The sequence below is a fragment of the Alexandromys fortis genome, unplaced genomic scaffold (assembly GCF_014885135.2).
Source record: "Alexandromys fortis isolate MF-2015 unplaced genomic scaffold, M_Fortis_MF-2015_v1.1 scaffold_5, whole genome shotgun sequence".
In the NCBI taxonomy this organism is placed as follows: Eukaryota; Metazoa; Chordata; class Mammalia; order Rodentia; family Cricetidae; genus Alexandromys; species Alexandromys fortis.
This window is the reverse complement of record NW_026067924.1, coordinates 19224818-19233359: the sequence shown is the minus strand read 5'-3', so window position 1 is coordinate 19233359 and position 8542 is coordinate 19224818. Positions and strand designations below refer to the sequence as shown.

Genomic DNA, 8542 nt, shown 5'->3' with positions numbered 1-8542 from the left:
GAAAACTCACAGGTGTCTATGCAATTCTTGCAAACAAGATCCTTCATGGGAAGAGTCAACAGAATGAAAACTATACCCTGTCAAGATAATATTACTTTATAAGATCATATCCATAGGAGGATGATTTTAGAAAATACTATGACATTTTGAAAAACAGTGTCAGCTGTAGAAACATTTCTTAGAATTATCAGTATCCTTCTTGAGGTTTTGTATCTTCTAACAAATACTTATCTAATTCTTTCCTTAACTAAAAAACAAAACTGTCCTACAGTCTTTGCACCCACTCAGTTCCAAGTTCATCCTGTTCTGGACACTGTGTTCAGTGTCGTTGGTCGGTGCTTTTCATAAAGACATCAAAGGCTCACATTCACACCAGCTCCGATGTTGATGTGTTTAGAGGCAACTTGACATTGTAGTCTTAAGACAGTCAAGAACACCTTCAGAATGAAACCTCTAGAAATTCCCTCAGAGGATGTCATGTGGACACATTTGCTAGAACCCTGGGCTTGTGTTTGATACACTGCTTTGTTGTTTGTTTGTTTGTCATTGCTTTGTTTGTTTCTTAAGAAAGCAGCAAAGCCTGGATTGCTTTCTTTTGAGACGAGTGGTTGGATTTTCTTGTGCTTGCTTTGGCAGTACGTATACTAAAGTTGGAAAGAGACAGAGAGGACTAGCATGGCCCCAACACAAGGATGGCAAACAAATTTTGGTCTTAGCATGTGGGAGGACTGGGATAACTTGTGATTGCTCTCTACCTTCCAACACTTCATGGAAAGAACTTAAGGATGAGAGAGGAGGAATTCTCAGTCAGTTGCCATCATAACATGTCACATGCTTTTCTTACAGTAAAACTGCTTCAAAGCTGGAAGCACAAGGTGATTACCATGTTCTCCAGTCGTGTTCTAGCTCATTTTTAGAACCCACATACCATGCTCTACTGAACTCCAGGCATGCTTCTGCAGAAGCTGAGTTGTCCAGACAACAGCTCATCTTAAGTTCTAACAGCCAGCTGACATCAGCTATCAAATACGTGAGTGACCTGGGGATGGACATGTCTGGGGTTCAAATTCAGGAGTTGAGGTTGACGTTCTCCCCCTGGAAGGATAAAAAAATGAGCTCTGGGTGGAGCTGAGATGCCTGGAAAGGAACAGTGAAGCTGGGGTGGAAATGCTGATCACCTGGCCCAAACAAGGCAGACCTGGACACAATCATGGTTATCCCAGCACCTGGATTTCTCCCTACTGTTCCAAGGGGATGCTAGGAGGGGGATAAAAGCAACATCACTAAACCTCTGTATATGACAGGGGCAAACACATGTCTTGATACAGGACTACCTTAATCATTTTTAGGTCTGACTGTCTCATCTTCCGTATATTTACACTGCTGTGCAACTGTCACCATCATCTAATTCCAGAACCTGGGCTCACACCAAACTCTGTCAGTCGGCACTCCGTGCTCCTCCCCAGCCACTGCTCCACCTTGGCTTTCTGTCTCTGTGAGTTTGACTCCTTAAGATACGTGTGGAAATGGAATCATACAGGCTTTGTCCTTCAGTCTGTTGTGCCTTCCTTATTTTACTTAGCATATACATAATGGAAAGTTCAACCATGTTGTGTCATGTTTCACAATTTTCTTCTTTTTAAAGCAAACTAATACACATGCATGTGTGTGCACACATACGCAATATATTTTGTTTACCCATTTATACCTTGATGGATATGAGCTCGCATTTGTGTTTGGGCTATTATGAACAATACTGCTGAGAATACCAGTACACAAATATTTACTCAAGACTCTGCTTTAATCTGTTTGGAGTGCATACCCAGAAGTGGAATAGTTAGATCAGGAGTAATCCTATTTTTTATCAAATGCCATTATTAATAGCATTATTTTATAGTTCCATGCCAATAAGTAAGCATTCCATTTTTTCACATCTTTATCAATACTTACTATTTTTGAGAGGTTTTATCTGTTTGTTTTATAATAGATTTCTATTGGTTATAATGTGTTATCTCTCTATGGCTTTGATTTTGATTTTAATAAGAAAGCATTCTAGTTTGGGATGATTAGTGGCACAGCAATAGATAACCTGAATACCAATTAATCATACTTCTCACGATTGCAGTCTGGAATAGATAGCTATATCTGAATAGGCATGATTGTTTCTCTGTGGCTATTCTGAAAGTCTATCTCTTTTAACTTTTCCCATCACTAGAAGTTACTAGGTGCTCTTGACTCTGCTTCCAAAGGAATGCTCACATACATTTTCTGTCTAAACTGTCTTATTTCCATTTCATCGTGGATTTTAAATTCTTATTTATGTATTATTCCCATGTAGTAATACTTTGAAGATTTGATTGCAAAATTATGCTTATGAACCATCCCCATAAAAATATCAAAAAATGGGGGGGAAAGTACCACCATATTGTGATGCTGGGTGGATATTTTAAAAATTATAGAGACATTACTTTATTGAGCAAATCCCTTGGCATAAAGAGCAGGAGACCCTGTCATGGAATTGAAGGCAGAGGTCCACATCATCAGGAATGGAGCATTGAGTGTGAAGAAGAAAATCACCATCTGGTCACAGATCTCTTGGGTCTAGTTACCTTTTGTTCATATGGTCTTGTCTGCTGCCAAGAATGCCAAATAAAACTGTATCCAATAAGATAAATATGCAGTAACTTACATACCTGGTTTATGGTAAGTGTTCCCCAATGACTCATGAGTTAAATGATGGCAAACCTTCTGTTCTGTTGAGAGATGGGAGAACCTTCCGTAGGTGGGGATTACTGAAAGGAAGTGAGGTCCTTGTTGGTGAACTTCTAAAGGGGGTTTTGAGAACCTGGCACCTCTTCTCTTTCTCTTTCCTTTCCTGTTGTACCATAGCCTGAGGTCCTTGTTCCAGGATCTCCTGAGAAACCACGAATGTTAACTGTACAGGGTTGCCTTTGCAATGTGCAAAATGAAAAAAAAAAAAAAACCTTTCATAGAGAAAACTGAGAATTGGAAGTGATTGATAGCCTGGTGATCTGAGCCATCTGTTGGGCCAGGCCGTATGAAGCTCCTACAATGAGGACCGGAGGTGGCTAATAATCTAAATGAACACTATAGCCATAGGCTTTCCCAAGCTCTCACAACCAGGACCACAGGTGGCTAATAGCCCAAATGACCTCTACACAATTTGTATGATGGAGTCCAGGTCAGACCCTTAGGCCCTTAAACAAGTACAGGCAGGACATCTCTAGAGTCCATCTTCTTAGAAGAAATCACATTTATCCTGAATTGAATTTCAATATAATTATACTTCCCTGTGCACTGGGGATTATATTATACAAGAAAACTTTTTTTTTCCCAAATTGTACTGGGCTTAAATACATTGGGAATAAACAACCTGTTACTAGACTCACCAAATCTGATCTAGTTAACAAAGTCAATTGGGTTTTCACTCTTTTCTTTAAAAACTATCTATTTTATTTTACATACCAATTACAGTTCCTTCTCCCTCCCTTTCTCCCGGTCCCCCCACCTTCCACCCACCCCACTCCTCGTCCATTCCAAAGAGATGAGGAGGCCTCACATGGGAAGTCAACGGTTTCTGCCACATCATTTAAAGCAGTATCAAGGCCTTCCACCTTGTATCTAGGCTGAGCACGGTATTCCTCCATAGGGTAAGGACTCCAAAAAGCCAGTTTATATACTAGGGATAAATACTGGTTCCACAGTCAGTGGTCCCGCAGACTGCCCAAGCCACACGGCTGTCACCCACTATGCAGGTTCCCCATCTGTCAGTCCAGAGTCAGTGAGCTTCCACTAGCTCAGGTCAGCTGTTTCTGTGGGTTTCCCCATCATGATCTCGACCCCTTTGCTCATATAATAGCTCCTCACTATCTACACCTAGAATCCAGGAGCTCGGCCCAGTGTTTAGCTGTGGACCTCTGCATCTGCTTCCATCACTTATGGGATGAAGGTTCTATGATGACAATTAAGGTAGTCATCAGTCTCATTACAAGGGAAGGACAGTTAAGGCCCCCTCTCCACTATTGCTTAGATTCTTAGCGGGAGTCATCCTTGTGGATTCCTGGGAATTTCCCTAGTGGCAGGTTTCTCACTAATCCCATAATGGCTCCCTCTATCAAGGTATCTCTTTCCTTGCCCTCCCTCTCCTTTCTTCCCCTAACTTGATCTTCATAATCCCTCCTCTTCTCCTACCCCCTTCCCTTCTCCCCTCCCTACTCTCCTTCCACCCTCCACCCTGGCCTCCACACTCTCACTTTACTCAGGAGATCTTGTCTATTTCCCCTTCCCAGGGAGATCCATGTATGTCTCTCTTAGGATCCTCGTTGTTTCCAGGCTTCTCTGGAGTTGTGAGCTCTAAGCTGGTTGTCCTTTTCTTTATGTCTGACATCCAATTATCAGTAACTGCATACTGTATTTGTCTTTCTGGGTCTGGGTTACCTCACTCAGGATTTTTTTTTAATTTCATTCATTTGCCTATAAATTTCAAGATGTCATTGCTTTTACCACACAATAGAACTCCATTATGTAAATGTATCACTTTTTCTTTATCCATTCTTCCATTGAGGGGCTTCTAGTCTGTTTCCAGGTTCTGGTTATTATAAATAATGCTGCTATGAACACAGTGAAGCAAATGTCCTTGAGGTATGATTGTGCATCCTTTGGGTATATTCCTAGCTCTACTCTGCCCTATCACCAGCCAAGGCAGATTCTTTATTCATTGACCAATAAAAGCAACACATATACAGAAGGACTTCTCACATCAAAAAAGAATAAATAAAAAGAATAGTCTATCATTTGAGAATTTCTTAAAACTTCCAGGAAATTGTACTATAGAAAATTCCCAATGATATTCTATTGAAAACTTGAGAAACCCCTTGCCTTACAGAACCATTCCTGAATGGTAAAGCCTCCCCTCTATTGCATAGTCACTGCTGCATGGTAGGGCCCAGCCTTCACTGCAGAGTTCCCCTCCATTACAGGGCTCCTCCTGCATTGCAGGGCCCCTTCTGCATTGCAGAATCTCCTGAAGACCTGCCTTCGTTTTTTTCTTTTTTTGCCACATTTTTCCTTGCTCCACTTTATGTTCAGAAAGATCAACCTACAAAATAAATTTGGGCATTTTATTTTCTATGTTAAAACACATCAGTGGCTTTCTACAACATTTTAATTGCTATTTACATAAAAATTTTATAATCTACCCATATATGTATTTTTATTTTACCTTGAATAGATGTACTATGAGAAAGAAACAATGTTTTATTCTTAAGGCTACGAATGTAAACATATTAAAGAATGAGTTTTTAAAATATAGAAGTTCTCCTTTCTTCGGTAAACAAGGCAATCACTCTGAGGTGGAATCCCATGGGAAGTCCTTAGGTATTTAGGTCATGCCCTCAAAGGAGATTATTGTGGTGGGGTATCCCCAAGCCTACAAACATTGTGACAATGCGAAGAGGGAGGGATGAGGCACCTCAGTTCTGGGCAATATTTTCATGGTGATCATCTTTTGTTTCTCAGTTTTTCTATAGTCCATTTCTTAGCTCTCTGCCTTAATCCCCGAAAGCTCTCAAGAATCACATTCAAATGCCAACTAAATGCACCCGCTTTGACCTTCCCTGGTTTCTTCAAACTCACAGCACTGAAAACATTTAAAAAATAGGACAAGGACAGACCTTGGTAATAACTGCAAGAGGTGTGGACTCAGAGGTCTGCTTTAGATGGGAGAAGCTAGAGCAGCTTTGATGCCTGCTGAGAAGGGCCAGGGTAGGGGTAACCACACACACCAGTAGAGAAGGGGAGGAACTGGGTGAGAGTGAGGCCAGACCAGAGACTGGGCAGAGCTGTTACTGAGGAACCCTTAACACTCTGGTGGCCATGGGGGAGAGAGATCAATGAAGATGCAGGAAGGTGAATGTGTTCTGCCTGGTGGCTGCTAGGGAGAATGAGCTGTTTGCTAAAATAAAAAAAAAAAGGAAGGGAAACAAGAGATAATGATGCTTTTCAAGTTGGGAGGATTTCAAACGACTGTCTCTTTCATTTATATGTGAAGCAGGCGTGTGTCAGTCTCTACAGGGCTCATTGGCTGAAGCCTGGGAACCTTTCAGTGGAGAGGTGAGCTGTTATCAGATCCAGTGTTAAGTAAATGGCTGTGACTGCAGCCCTGCTGACCAGCAAAAAGACCAGACATGTAGACACAATGGAGCTAGAGAAAAGGGGCAACGTGAAGGGGAGCACTCGAATGATGGGCACTTTTCTAAGGTGGAAATTCCAGATAACCATGGCGTCTATAATGTAATTTTGACTATGAACAGCTGAAGGGAGGGATTTTAACAGGGCCATGTGAGAAACCAGGAATGTGAATCGCTTTGGCCATTTGTCCGTGCTTCAGAAGGGCATGGAGGAAGCCGGTGGTAGGACCAGGGTTTCACCACTATGGCTTGAAACATGGTGTTAAAAACTAGACATAGTAAAGTAGATTTGCACAGACTAGACAATGGATGGATTACCAGAAATTCATATGATAATTTGAATCCATATGATAATTCATTACATGTATTGTTGACGTATAAAGTAAAAGCAGGCAAGGAAAGATTGTTCCAGATCACAGTTCATCATAAGGGAGACCTCCCAGGAAGGAGCTGCAGGCAGCTAGCTGTTCATCCTGCTTCCACAGTCGGAGGCTGGGGAAGATGATGGCTGGTGCTCAGTTTGAGTTCTCCTTTTTTTTTTTATTGAAAAAAAATTTCCGCCTCCTCCCCGCCTCCGATTTCCCTCCCTGTCTCCCTTTTCCCTCCTCCTCCTCCCATTCTTCTCCCCCTCCCCCCACTCCTCTCCCCCTCCCTCTCCAGTCTGAAGAGCAGTCAAAGTTCCCTGCCCTGTGGAAAGTCCAAAGTCCTCCCCCCTCCATCCTGGTCTAGGAAGGTGAACATCCAAACTGGCTAGGCTCCCACAAAGCCAGAACATGAAGTAGGATCAAAACCCAGTGCCATTGTCCTTGGCTTCTCAGCAGCCCTCATTGTCTGCCATATTCAGAGAGTCCGGTTTTATCCCATGCTTTTTCAGTCACAGTCCAGCTGGCCTTGGTGAGCTTCCAATAGATCAGCCCCACTGTCTCCGTGGGTGGGTGCACCCCTCGTGGTCCTGACTTCTTTGCTCATATTTTCCCTCCTTCTGCTCCTCCTTGGGACATTGGGAGCTCAGTCCGGTGCTCCAGTGTGGGTCTCTGTCTCTATCTCCATCCATCTCCAGATGAAGGTTCTATGGTGATATGCAAGATATTCATCAGTATGGCTATAGGATAGGGTCATTTCAGGTTCTCTGTCCTCAGCTGCCCCAGGAACTAACTGGGGACATCGCCCTGGGCACCTGGGAGCACCAAATCTCTTGCCAACCCTAAGATGGCTCCCTTAATTAAGATGTGTGCTTCCCTGCTCCCCTATCCGACCTTCCTTTATCCCAAACATCCCGTTTCCCAAGTTCCCCCCAACCTCCCCTTCTCACTTTTCTCTCCCCATCTCCCCTTACCCCCCTCCCACCCCACCCCCAAGATCCCAAGTTTTGCCCGGCAATCTTGTCTACTTCCCAGGAGGATAGCTATATGTTTTTCTTTGGGATCACCTTCTTATTTAGCTTCTTTAGGATATCAAATTATAGACTCACTGACCTTTATCTCTAGAAACCAATTATGAGTGAGTGCATCCCATGTTCATCTTTTTGGGTCTGGGTTACCTCACTCAGGATAGTGTTTTCTATTTCCATCCATTTGCATGCAAAATTCACAAAGTCATTGTTTTTTACCGCTGAGTAGTACTCTAATAGTCTTATAATTTAGATGTCTGAGTACTTCCTGTCTTCCTTGGAGCTTGGTTGTGGAGGTTGGTGTTAACCATGTCCCTCAGCTATGTGGAGGTCTTTCTTCTTTCCTCTCTTCTCCAGGATCTTTTAAACAAAATCTCCATCTTCTTCTATAGCCTGTAATAGTCCAGTGAAACTGGTCCCTCTCCAGTCCTGACAGACTCTATCATCTACACCAGCCCTAACTCCTTGCGCTGCTCTCTGCTACCTCCAGACAGTTTTGTTGGTTGGTAGTGAGGTATAGGTTGTTGTTGTTTTCCAGCTTTAGTGATGAGTTAATCAGGTGTCAGTGCATTTGTCACAGCAAGCATCATATTTTGGATGGTTGTTATTTCATTCAACTATTTGTGTTTTCTTGGATATGAATAGATGATATAATAAAGACTAGGAAAACTGTAAAAGGCTAATCAACCCAATTATAAAATGGGGCACTGAGCTGAACAGAGATCTCTCAACAGAAGAAGTTCAAATGGCCAAAAGACACCTAAGGTCATGCTCAACTTCCTTAGCGATCAGGGAAATGCAAATCAAGACATGTCAGAATGGCTAAAATCAAAAACACCAATGATAGCCTTTGCTGGAGAGGTTGTGGAGAAAAAGGTACACTCATCCATTGCTGGTGGGAATGCAAACTTGTGCAACCACTCTGGAAAGCAGTGTGGCGGTT

At 42.6% G+C, this 8542-nt stretch overlaps 1 pseudogene; it reads left to right on the top strand.

The window, feature by feature from the left end:
* Positions 1–620: 620 nt before the first annotated feature.
* On the top strand, positions 621–721 carry LOC126501901 (uncharacterized; annotated as a pseudogene).
* The last annotated feature ends 7821 nt before the right edge of the window (positions 722–8542 follow it).